This window comes from Lepidothrix coronata, unplaced genomic scaffold (genome assembly GCF_001604755.1).
Source record: "Lepidothrix coronata isolate B3197 unplaced genomic scaffold, Lepidothrix_coronata-1.0 Scaffold76, whole genome shotgun sequence".
In the NCBI taxonomy this organism is placed as follows: domain Eukaryota; kingdom Metazoa; phylum Chordata; class Aves; order Passeriformes; family Pipridae; genus Lepidothrix; species Lepidothrix coronata.
In genome coordinates, this window is record NW_016690256.1 from 517,156 (window position 1) to 530,367 (window position 13,212).

A 13,212-nucleotide genomic window follows, 5' to 3' on the forward strand; every position below is an offset into this window, starting at 1 on the left:
TGCCTGATGACACATACAGTCATAGAACTCTGTTGCTATCTTGAATGCTTTCAGGTATGCTGATTTGGTAAAAAAAGCTCCATCATCTTCATGCTGCCTCCTCTTTTGTGCCTTGTCTCTTCAGTTTCCACAAACTTTACTCCTTTCCTGCTGTAGCCATTAACTAAGGGCAACTTGTCTGCCCTCCTCTTTCCACCCACACCGCTTTGGGGGGTCTTGTATCACTGAAAGAACATTCACATTTTCAGTAAATCCCATCACTTTTCTTAAACCTCCTCCCTTCCAGATTGTGTGGGGATGATCCTAATTTTTCAACACCACAAACAGCTTTATCTCCTGGAACACCTCACTGCTTTGTCTGCTGCTTTCTCTTAAGCTCCAAAGCTCACTTTCACACAACACAGTAACTGATCCTGCCCAATTAACCTTTTTAACTTGCTTCTATGCCTAAAATGTTTTCTTAGAAGGCCACAGAAATTAGGGTCATAGCTTTCTCTCACTACTCCTTTTCTCTCTCTCTTTTCAGTATATCCCAGTTGTACAGCATGCCTTAATGGGAATATCTGTGATGTATCGGTACACCTGCAAATCTGGCTTATAGCACCATAATTATATGATGGTCCCATAGATCTCTCTTTAGATTGCTTTCTCTGAACACCTTCTATAGTTTCAAAAATGAGTTACCAAACTGCCTAAAACCTTTATTTTCTAAAGGCATTGTCTTGTACTCTTGCACTTGAAGCAATTGTGCACTGAAAGCAGTTAAGCGAGTGAAATTCCTCATTTCCACTCCATTTTACTGTATGGCCAGCTCATCATTCACTTTATCAGCACTGGTTTTGTATTTTGCCTATGACCAACAGCCATGACAACAGTAATCTTAAAAGTATCATTCCCCTCCCAAAAGCCTAACAGAGATGCAATTACTAGAAAACTACACCAATGAAGTCAGAATCCAGCAGTGGTCAAAACCTGCCAGTATTGCAAGAGCTGGTGCACCTTTGTCAGGCACTTTCTGCTTAATGCAAAATGATACTCAAAAAGTTATCATTCCAACTAAGGCAGGTTAATTCAGAAAAGTCCAGTTTAGTAGGGCAAGGGGACATTTCAATAACTTCCCAAGATGATGCTGCTTATGAAGACTCATAAGGAAATGTTGAAGGGCTTTTGAACTAATTCGATTTCTAACCGGCTGGCGCTGGATGCAAAACCACGGATATTAACTCCCTCCACAAAATTCACTACCAAAAGAGTATCTTTTCCAGTCAACTCACCAGCAGCCTCATTTTCAGAGGTACATGGCATCTATAGCTCAATCCAACAGGAATGTCACTGTTCACTACCATGGGAAACTTGAGCTCTTCACCTCTTTCTGTTTTAGCTTATTTACTGTGGTTCATGCTTATCTGCCTGCCATGAATGTCATGAGGTTCAATTAGTTGTGGTCTGTAAAACACACTGAGGTCCCCTGGAAAAGCTGTATATGCATTCACAGTAGGATCCCTGCAAGATAATTTTATTGGAATCCTCAGAGGATCCAGCCTAAGCAGCCAAAGGACAACTCCAAAGACAAGGTACTTGAAAAACTAAACTGCCTGCAATCCCAATCTGTAGCTCCAAGATCCAAAGTTTCAGGGGCAGCATTTTGGTGGAACACATAGTGAAACTGATGTGAGACTTAACAGCGGTTTTACAGAAAAGTGCTGGCAAAAACATTATCCTCAGCACCTTCAGCATAAATAAAGCAAGTAGAAGAAAACCCTCACCTTGAAATGGAAATATTAGGGGGGAAAATGGAAATCGACAATATTAACAAAAAAAGCATCATGTGGGTTTGTAAAATATCCCCAACAGCCTAAAGTTGCCCAGACCTTTGTATTCATTAAGTGTTCAGGACACAGATTTATTTATTTATGGCTTAGAAAAGAATTCCCAGCTCAGAGGCTTTCCAGAGAACAACCCTCCCCAGTTCTGCAGGGCCACCTTGGCCAACTTGCCCTGCCATTTCTTATTCTGATGCTAATGCAGTTCAAACAACCCAACCCTGCATTTTTTATCTAAGCAATAAGCCTATCTTTAGGTCACTTAGTTGTGTCAGTTTAAATCACAACATTCCCATAGCAAAAAAACAGATCATTTTTTTATTTCTGGGAACAGAGGAGGCAGAAGAAAAAAAACTCTCATTATAAAAACACTTTTTTTGTTTGTGGTGCCTAATTCAAGCCCCAATGAATCCACATGAATTTAAACAGCAGTTGAACCACAGAAAACAACAAATTTTAATCAAGATTTGCGCAGTTACCTTCATGACAGGGTACCCTGAAAATACCTGACCGTGCACAGACCTATCATATTGTATATCATATTGTATAATTATATATATATTATTAGGTCTTATCCAAAGTCTGTTGGAATAAAGGTCAAGATCCCATTGATCTCTGTGGGTTTCAGATCTCTTTCTTTTGTAAAATAAGCCTGGATTCTGCTACTCCAGCTTTCACAAGCATCTGCAAGGGAATATTCACAGGGCTTCTCACAAGAGAGAAAAACCGTGAAGCTGAAGCCATCCATGAAAGGTACTGGATTTATTCCAGATGTGGAACTGTTTTTAATTAATTTGGAAGCATTTGAAGTATTCACTCATTAAATATGCTTTGCATTTCACACATGCGAGTAAGAGAGCAAGAAAACCCAAAATTAAAGCCAAAATCATAATGTCTTATTAAAAAGACTCTGACACGACTTTTAGCAAGATTAGGCTCATATGAAGACAAGAGGTACAGCACTGCCATGACACACCACAGCAATATGCGAAGCACACGGTTCCTGCTCTGCCCATCCATCCCTAAGCAACCTCACCTTGACCTGGAGGTCTCACTGGTTGGGAGCTCTCCTATTTCCACTCAGCCCTGCACCTCTCCACACAGGCCATTTCCCAGTGTGCTCATTCCCATCAAGCAGAGCAATGCTTTAAGTTCAAGATACCTACCCTCTACAGAAGAATGAAACAACTTATGGTAAATCTATGTGCCAAATCATCATTACTGGTAAAAATCATAGAATCATTTAATATTCTGAGTTGGAAGGAACCCACAAGGATCACTGAATCCAGCTCTTGGCCCTACGCAGGACAGTCCCAAGAGCCACACCATGTGCCTGAGAGAGTTGTCCAAACATTTCTTGAACTCTGTCAGGCTGTGACCACTTCCCTTGGGAGCCTGTTACAGTTCCCAACCACCCTCTGTGTGAAGTACCTCTTCCTAATATCCAACCTACACTTCCCCTGACACAACTTGAGGCCATTCCCTTGGGTCTTGTTACTGGTCACCACAGACAAGAGATTTGTGCCTGGCCCTCCGCTTCCTCTAATGAGGAAGCTGTAGACTCTACAGGGTCTCTCCTCAGTCTCTTTTCTCTAGGCTTAAGCCAGGTGAGAGGAAGGTTGTGCACAGTGGCGCTTGGGCAGATCCACATGCAGAAAACCACAGACCTGCCCAGCACAGACAAAGCGTGGGCCACGTTTCTGCTGCATCTAAACTTGTCTCATGACACAATTCACTCCAGAAGCTGGATGTTCCTTGGGAAGAGCACCTCTATCAGTCCATGCTATGCCCCACGCGAGCACCGCTGGATGTTCCCAGCATCCTGAGGATCTAGATTAGGTTGGCTATATCCACTGCTCAGTGCAAGCCCACGTGTAGACAATCCCGTACCGGGTACTCCCCTCCGTGGAGTCAGACACTGGGATAACGCAGCTCTCGCCTCCCCTCTAGTGGCTGACCCACGGCCTCCGCTCCCGTGTCGTACTGCCGCTGCCAGCGGCCAAGGGCTGGATGGAGCGTGTCCCCTGGCAAAGCCATCCCAACCTGAGCTGCTCTTCCTCCGAGACTGGGCTGAGTGCCACGGCCAGGCAGGGATACTGCTGCACAGGGAAAACGCACGACGCAGAACTGAGCACATCTGGGCAGAAGCACAGCTTTTCTGCTTCCCTGGAAGCCCAAGACTCCTAGTTTTCAGATGAGGTGAGCAAAATTGCAATACAGTATGAAGAACCACAGCTAACTTCAGAAGACAGTTGTATTTTTAGTTAGTTCTCAGAGATCCAAAAGAATCTGGCTACAAACACTCAAACTTTTTTCTGCCCAAACTTTTATATTGGACAACAACACTTTTATCTCCAAGGCTCAAAATAAATTCTAGTGATCACCAGACAGGTCAGTTTCTCAGGGATCTCAGTTTTACCAAGTGCTATGAAACTGTGTGGGATGCTCTTCTGTTCACAACAAGCATACAAACATTAAAAAACCCCAAAACTTCACATTTCTTCACAAGTAATCTTTTCTCTTTTTTTCCCCCCCCCTAAAAAAACCCAAGCAGGAACATTCCAGTTTCTTTCCTTTGGTTGCCAGTGCTAAAATATGCTAACAGCATTAAGGCAAAGGACGACTTGAAGAGCTCACAATCTGTATTCAGCATAATTAGCAGATGCCAATTTAACTTATTACTGCTTCTTCCTTTCTATAATATAAAAAGGATGTCAATGAAAACCTGTTATCTAAATGACTGTTTTCTCAGTGCTAATAGAAAGCAACAATCATTGGAAAATAGAATTACAGAATATGAGTTAGGAAATACCTGATTTTGAAATGACATTACAAACAGCTACAGTAAAGAAAGAAATTAATGCCTGCAGACAGGACTTCTCTCTTTCTTCATATTTTGTATTTTTAGATTGTTTTAAGAGTAATTACATATTTGGTGGTATTCCTGGTTATTCAAATAAGCAATGCAACATTCCAGGTAAAGCAATACCATTAAATGAGGTTGCTGAACTGTCTCAGCTACTGATCATTGCAAAGCATGAGAAATGAGCACCCTTAAGATGCATTTTCTATGCAGAGAACTAACTGCTAAGAAGTAAGAACACAAATATCTGCAAAAGAAAGCAAAGCAAGCCCTAAAAACCAGCTTTGTCCAAAATAGCAAATAACGGATTGTGTCACAGCTAAAGGACAGTCACAGAGAGCACTTCTGCCTGCAAAGCAGAAACACATTAACACATTTCATAAAACAATGCCCTCTTGAACTAAGAGGCTGTTGCAAGATGCATCCAGCACACGCACAAAAAAAGCAGAGCGCACCAAGGTTGTGGATTAAACAGGTTTCTAACACATAAATAATATAATGATCCAGTCCAGGCATCATTTGCTGCTACTTCTGCTTGGTGAAGATGCCTTTCTGCTTATAATTTTGCATATTACAATGGAGCGCAAAAAATATTTTAATGAACTATCTTCTGACTCTCAGGCTAAGTTGAAGAGCCTTGTAAGGCTATGCTTCTCCACAGCTTTAATCGATTTCAGCTATAACTTCATTTGCTCTGCCTAACAGACAGTGTAAACTTCACCCTTCCCAAGAATTAAGAAGAAAATAACATTTCATACTCCCCCGTAAGCGGTGTATGGAAAGCACAAAACAGAACCGCTGCACACATACCCCCCAATTAAATTGGTCTCTGTGGAAACTAATAACTTTCCACAGTATGCATTGTAATCCAAGTAATAATTTTAAACAGGCATAAGCTGCAGTGTGCTGAACTAAGGCATTCTTACCTTGTGAAGAGTGCTTGAAGACATTTAGTCACAGTAAAAGAGGAGAATATGCATGTTGCCAAGTATTTCCTATGCAAAGGGGATATGCTCTGCCCCACATATGCGCACGCACACACAAACTGGGTGCGTGTACTTCCTAGGTAGAGAAAGAGGACCAGAAAAGATAAGCAGCAGCGATAATGCCCCAGCTTTACGTCTCAATCAGTAGCGAGCTAAGCTGGGGGAACCATTTGAGATGAAAAGGGAAACAATTCCAAGAAACAAGATCTTTTTTCTCCTGTGGATGCAAAGAGCTTTGCTTGGGTGACCTATACTACCTTAATACAAAAATCTTCACAACCCATCTCCCTTCTGAGCCAGTGAGTTGCACATGTCAAATGACAATGCACAAACAATGCACAAAGACTTTAAAAAAATATTAAAGAATCCCTTACCTTTTAGTCAGAATAAGTGACAGTTAACAGTGATGAGAAACTCAGTCGGCACAGTTGCTGTACGTATTTCTCTGCGGACTTCTTTTTAGTGGTCCCAAAAGCATTGAACATAAAAAACCTCCAGCCTGCCTGCTTCATTTTTCAGCAACAGAGATACATGCTGTCACGGTAACGCAAAAAAAAAGCAAAAAGAACTATAGATCTTAGTTTTTAAAGCCTTTGTGCTTATAGGGAAGAAAAAGAGGGAGTGGAGAAAAGAAGGAACAGAGCAAACACTTTTTCTAAGAGAAATGTGGTCTTGGCTGTATAAGTAACCACAACAGAGAAGCATTCAGTTTGAATTTCCCTGTTTGCAAGCTCCTTGGGAAAAATAAGAAAAAAATTTCAATCTTTAGGGAAAAAAAATCAAATGCATGGATGGGGGAAGGGAGAGGAGGAGGGTACTGCTCCTATGTGACATACATATGGAATGAGCATTAGAACAATGCTGACAGGACAGCTAAGCAACTGCACTCTGGGGCAGCAGTTTTCAAAGCAGAGCTTTTGCAGCTTTGCAGAAAGGAGAGGAAAACAATTCAAATAATAAAAAAAACAGCCGTCCGCAAAGAGGAAAAAAAAAAGAAAGAGGAAGGAAAAAGAAAGGAGCTGTCAATTCAAGAAGAACTGCCAGACTTTAAAAAAAAATAAAATAAAAAAGAGTTGGCTAATTTCTGAAAGGGGGGGGGGCGGGGGGGAACCGCCGCGACTGCTTCCCAGCGATGCAAGCAGAAGCCTTGATGTCTAGTGCACTTACATTTTATGCGGCACACAGTGGGTCCCCTCCTCCCTGCCTGCCTCTCTCCTTCCCTCCCTCCCTCCCTCCTTCCCTCCGCCCTCCCTGCCTAGGAAGCTCTCTCTCCCAGGGGACAGGAATTCCAGTGGACCCAATTAACACTATACTTTGCTGGCTCCTTGGTATGATCGATATTAAATAAGAGGAGTTTTAGCAGCACTGAAAAATAAAGCAGCCATGTAATGTGTGGCTGATGGAGACTGCATTTTTCCCCCTACTTCCCTTACTCCCCCAATCTTGAAACGATCCAACGCAGCAGGAAAAAAACAATTTCAAAAGCATGTGCCAGTACCAGTGATACAAGCTGCATCAGATATTTGTTAGAAACTTAACGGAAGCCCTCGATTGCTCATTTCACTAGCTTCGGCAGTACTTTATTAAAGTGGATTTACAAATCAATGGAAGGAGTCCAAATGTTCACAAACAGGCTCTTTCATCAGGTCCGCTGCCTGACCGTAAAGGAAGTTTGCTGAAGGGGTCTGGGGGCTGTTTCGCCAGCACACTTGTTTTCAATGGACTCCCAACAACATAACTTGTTTGGTTTGATGAAAGAAAGGCAGTAAGAGGTTCACTGCTTTAAGGGAATGCAGCCTAGTATGTTTACTGCCTCATTCCTGAAGCACGTGTTACAAGGCATCCTACAAATTGCAAATTATTTTAATTTGAAGGGGGAAGTGGTTGGGAGGCAGTAACCTTCTTTGGTCCTGTTTTCCCTGATCTATCAATCACAGATTGCCATGTAAAAACAATCTACTACAGGCTCTCTCTATAGAGGAAAAGCGATTACTAGCATTAACTCTTGCCATTGCAAATTAATACAATACAGTCCACAACTGATAGAGTCTGCCTGCAAGCCATTAAACTAAGAATAAATGGGTGGTTTGCTTCAATTCAACTGGTCTGAAATTCTCAGGTTAAGAGCTCCCTTTTCCCTTTCCACATTTCCCTTTGTATTTGTAAAAGTCATCGGAAAGAAAAGAAAGCCCTATTTATTTGCTGTGGCCAGTACAATTCCAAGCTAATAATATCCATCACTGAAACTGCCTACAAATACAGGATTTCACCACCAATAAAAAAGTAGCTGCTTTCCCTTTTTTGTTTCTGGGGTGGCCATGATCTTCAATTAAAACCAATAAACAGCACTGAGTAATATCCTTGACTGAACAGCTGGGTTGACCACTGACTTGAATCCATCTTGTTAAATTAATGTTAGATTGCATTTACATACAAATAAGATCAATTAAAAATACTCATAAAACCGTGTGACCAAAGGCAGTGAAGAGTTAAATTAATTAACTCAAAAAGCCTCCAAATAAATAATGTTAAGGTTAGGATTCTCCCACTAGTTGGCAGAGGGAAAAAAACCCAGCAGCTGGCCAAAGTCCTGTTAGTGACTACAAGCAGTAGATCCAAATACCACACTGTCACAAATTCTATACAAAGCCCAGTCATATCCTTCACAGTTAGAAAAACGTGGGGTATGCAGAAAACCCAAGCAATGGTCAACTACCCCAACAGATACCACAAACTAAATGTTTATTTACATGGGAAGAACCAAAAGAGTGTAGCTATATTGCTTATGCACATGAAGTCATGTTTCTTAAACTACAGTAATTCCAGGCTCATGTACTTGCACCTGTACTCGTGAGGAAGATGCTGCACTTTATATGTATTGACTTCACAAATATCATCTAGCTGGCATGGTTTTTTCATGCAAAAAGAGTCAGGGAAGAAGTACCCCAATTAACATGGCACTAAGCAGGCAATGCTGGGTGACAATTTGAATGAGAGGAAAATTAAAAAACCTTCACTGGAAATCACAGAAAATTATGTAGATTGTCATGCTTCACAGTTGTTACTGATCCAGCACCACAGCATGGCAAACATACTGGATTTGAAATGAGATGCAGAGATTGCTGATAATACCAACCTAATGGTCTAGAGTTGGCAAAATTACATTCCCTTTTCAGTCTCCTACTCTAAATTAGGGGGCAATGCTCGTTGGCTAAAGTGGCCCCAAAAGTGGCCCCAACCTTGTACAGAACTCTTCTCTTGGCAAGGGGATCAAAGCACTTGGCAAGTGTTTTGGATCTCATCGGAGTGAATGAACACATACATACACCACTTGCCCTGGAAATCAAATTGTTTACATAGGAAACCACTATAATAAGAACATAATCCACTGAATCTATCCTGGCTATGGAGGCCCACTGGGTAGCTACATTTTGGAAAAGGTTGAGGTTTACAGCCGCAGAGGGGAACATAAATTCTCTTGGAATCCATAAATGATCCATCAGTTGATCTGTCATCTCAACACTCCTAGGCACTAGGAAAGTCTTTATTATCCCCATTTTGGAGATGATGATTTGAACACTGAAAGCCTAAACTGCCTCCCCAAGGAGATGCAAGAAGTGTTGGAGAATAGCAGGAAACTGATCCCAGGCTTTTCAAGTCCGTTACTTGCAAAGACTGTTTCAAACACGATCAACAGAATTTGACATATTTTTAAAGTCAAGCTTCGTTCCTTAAAAAAATGTCAGCACCACCCTAGTCTACTCTTAAGTATGAATCAAAGCACTGTTCATGGTATTTAAAAATCATCTGTGCTGCTTAAGAAATCTGCATGTGTATACACTAACATAGTTTTATTCCAAATAAAAATTTACATCATTTTACTAAAAATAGTTTGAAGATCATTCGACAATTAGAATTAAAGTCCCAGTTTGGCAGGACATTTCAAGCCAGTGGGGACATGTCCATGGAAGGACACCTCATATCGGTGAAGAAAAAGGGACAGAAAATATTTCTCAAAATAAGCAAGTGTGCCAGTATCAGACCAAGTTATTGGTTAATATCTACTTAAAATAGAAAATCTTAAATGCCACTGTGAAAATCCCAGTCCCTAACTGCCAAGAGAACAATCCCTGCTGTTGTTGGAGGCAGGGAAAGAGGGATGTGCGGCTGCCCTGATCTGGGCAAGAGGCTCCTACAAAGAGTGTCCCATGCACACATGCCCTGGTGAGCTGCCAGTGCTGCCTGGAGACCCTGCTCTCTCATGACACCCTTTGCACACCCTACTTGACAGAAATGGTCCTTGGAGATCAGCATCACCCAACACATGGGCCCACCATTTCTGCCACCATCAGAGCTGGTGCCTTGATGACTCCAAAAACATAATCCACAGAACAGGACATATTTAGCTTAAAACAATTTGTGGGAAGAAGCATTGTTCTCAGAATTTGCTTTATTCTCATCAAAGGCAACTCTACAGAAGCTGTAAGGAGTACCTAACAGAAATCCAAGCTGGAAAGATGTATCAGAGATAAAGAGTTTCTACCAAAGGAGTAAGAAGCCAGTATATACTATTTGAGCACAGGAACTAATGATTGCTAATGGCGCAGTACCATACAGCCCAGAGGAAAAGCTATGAATTTTTTTATTTTCTTCTTCAGAAACTATTGGGAAGTGTCAGCATTTACAACACACTTTGGAGAATTATAATCTATCTGGGTGCTCCCCAAGAACCTATGACTGAAACTGCAAACATGGGAGATTAGCTATGTAAAGATACATGGCGGAACAGAATTTGTAAAAGCTAATCCACTTTATTACAGACATCATCAGCTCTGTTCATTTTATAAACCTCCCAATTCAACTGTTCTCAAAGACTACAGCCTTTGGCACTATTTAAAGTTGTTTACACTTTCTTTCTAATATACTCTTTTTGATTAGTAAAAGGCAAATAAATTGGTAGGTTTTCCTCTCTTTCTTTATATTCATTTTCATACAGTACAATAAACCCTAAAAATTAAAAAAGAAAAAGACATTTAACTAAATATACTTTGGCTTCAAAACATCAATACTTAGACACAAGGGTGAACACACAGCAATGTGGTCTTGGCTCAAGAATGTGAAAAAATGCCTGCAGATATTTTAAATATTTACCAAATGAAGGGGATGTATATCAAGTTGCAGAGCTCTGAATAACACATACTTTCAAGAGATGATGATTCATGTTAATGTAGATCAGTAGGGTTGGAGGTTTACTTTGTTCTCTTTAATTTCTAATTACATCTTACTAGAAGAATAAACAGAAAGAACACATAAAGCCAGAAACTAAATCTAAACTAAAATAAAGGAAAAACAACCTTTTAAGGCACTTAACATCAGAGAAGGTTAGTCAACCAATTACAATTTACAACCAAGCAGTAAACCAATGGTGAGGTTCAGCTGACTGCTGCTCTGCACCATTATGTAGCAAGTACCAAAGATAAAAGGCCAATTTCCTATTTGAAAATTGGGTTTCAGCAATGTGCAGCCACCATTCTGGGGGACCAGGTGATTACCTCCCCAGCGGTATCCATCACGGAAGTCCAGCAAAACCCAAACAGAGCTGCAGTGCTCACTGCATCCCCTTCCATGCCTGAGCTCTTCAGAAGGTGCCCATACCCCCCAGCTAAACATGGGGGGTTCACTGTACTCTATGCCAAAGCAGCCATGCTTTGGTGAACTGGGATTTGGAAAGTCTCATTTATATCCTTATGATGACAACAAACTCTAAAGGCACTTTATTTCAAAGGACCAAACAATCTTGTTGGATCTAATTTTCACATTTTTAAGTCTTTATTCAGTGGGTGCAAAACAGACCCTCCTGAGAAAGGTGCTACAAAATATAATATAACAAAAATTTAGAAAGCAGTAAGTGTTTCTTACCATTCCCACCAGAGATGCTCTAGCTCTGTACTAGCAAGGTCAGCATGCTATACCCAAAAGCTGACTGGAGGACAGATAAGCTAACCTAAATTAATTTTAAACTAGACTGAACAGCACTGGTGTTCACACCAGTGAAGCTACAAATATCAGCACAGGCCACATAAATCTAATCAGGATACAGGAGACTTTGACCACTGACCATATCACAATAAAGCATCTGTTACCGTGGCTTCATGGCAGCCACAACCACCCAGGCAAGCTTGGTTAAAGCTAGATGGGACACTTCTCACACTTCTGACTGCAGCATTAGAAATATCTGTAATTTACTGGGGAGGAAGGAGCTCTTTCCAGAATGAACTGAAATAAAAATTAAATAAAAGTTGGAAGAAATTCATACTACTCAAATGTAAGTGCTTTGTTGTGGTTTCCAAGGCAGCTGCAGGTAATGCAGTGCAGCTTCCAGGGCATCTGCCTGGCCCTGTCGAGTACATAGTCAGCCTGGGATGATGCTGCTGCCAGCTTGACACAACATGGCCTACCATGTGTTTAGGGCTGCATGATGTATGTCTCATTCCCTACCCCTGATCCTGCTCACATTGAGCATGAACACAGAACAACTCTTCTCAAGCAGTTTTTCTACACAACACCTCCAATCACTTCTCCCAGCGTAGACTGAGTTACCATGCTTTGATTCCTCCTCTACAGCAAGGAAACCTTCCCCCATTGTTCTGGCTTGGCAGTTTAGGGATGGAGCTGGCTCAAAGGCAGAGAGAGACTTGTATCATAATACAGCCAAAAGAGCCCGTGGTGTTGGTCAGAACATACAAGCAAAAGCCTGCTGAAGAAGAAAGAACATGGGTTCAGATAGTAGGGAGGGAAAATAAGTATGCATAAAAGCATTACAAGTACCCAGGTAAATTGCTATGTAGTGGTCTGTGATTTCACAGAGAGAGACCCAGATTATATGATGGTATTTCTCCATCACTAATTTTGGTTACTGATACATCAGGCCTTTCTATAGCATATTGGCATACAACATGGAATATATCTTAAGTGTCTCTTTGCTTGAATATATACCTCCAACACATGCTAATAACAGTTCAAATGAAAAGCCCTGCCACATCACAGATGCTCACATCTATTACCTTAGAAGTGACTTGTGTTCGGGACTACTTCTTCAAAGGACGCAAGGCAGGTTGCCATGGTTGCTGAAGATTAAAACTCGCAGGGCTGATGTCTTTATCAAACCCAAGTGCCTGCTGTGGGAATGAGTCCTGAAGATTGAGATGCTCCACAAAAGCAGCTTCAAGGCTAGAGGGTTTGGCAAAGGGAGCTAGAAGTGAGCAGATGAAAAAATGCAGCACCTTGTTAGAAAAAGGCAACTTGGATGGTCTAATCTTGGTGGATTGGTAGGAGAGAGGAACATACAAATAAAAGGGCAAAATAATAAAGAATCGGGTCTCCCCTTTAAAATTATTTTCAATGTAGATGACTCTAAGTCTGGCACAGTAAAATATATATATATATATATATATATGTATCAGCTCTCTGGTAATTCTGAGAATAAACAGCATTCATCAACATGGGCTTCAAATCTCAAAGGCAGGTACAGCCTATTTCT

General features: G+C 41.2%; 1 protein-coding gene across 9 annotated transcripts in view; it reads right to left on the minus strand.

The window, feature by feature from the left end:
* FAT3 (FAT atypical cadherin 3) overlaps positions 1-13,212 on the minus strand; it is a 401,772-nt gene that overhangs the window by 325,714 nt on the left and 62,846 nt on the right. Inside the window, exon 1 of one of the 9 annotated variants that reach the window (XM_017819710.1) lies at positions 6,047-6,420. The exons of 7 other annotated variants lie outside the window; for them this stretch is intronic. The gene's annotated coding sequence lies outside the window, so the exon portion shown is untranslated. Of the gene's footprint in view, positions 1-6,046; positions 6,421-13,212 lie in introns of those variants that run through there. One more of the 9 variants, XM_017819705.1, reaches the window with a different exon arrangement.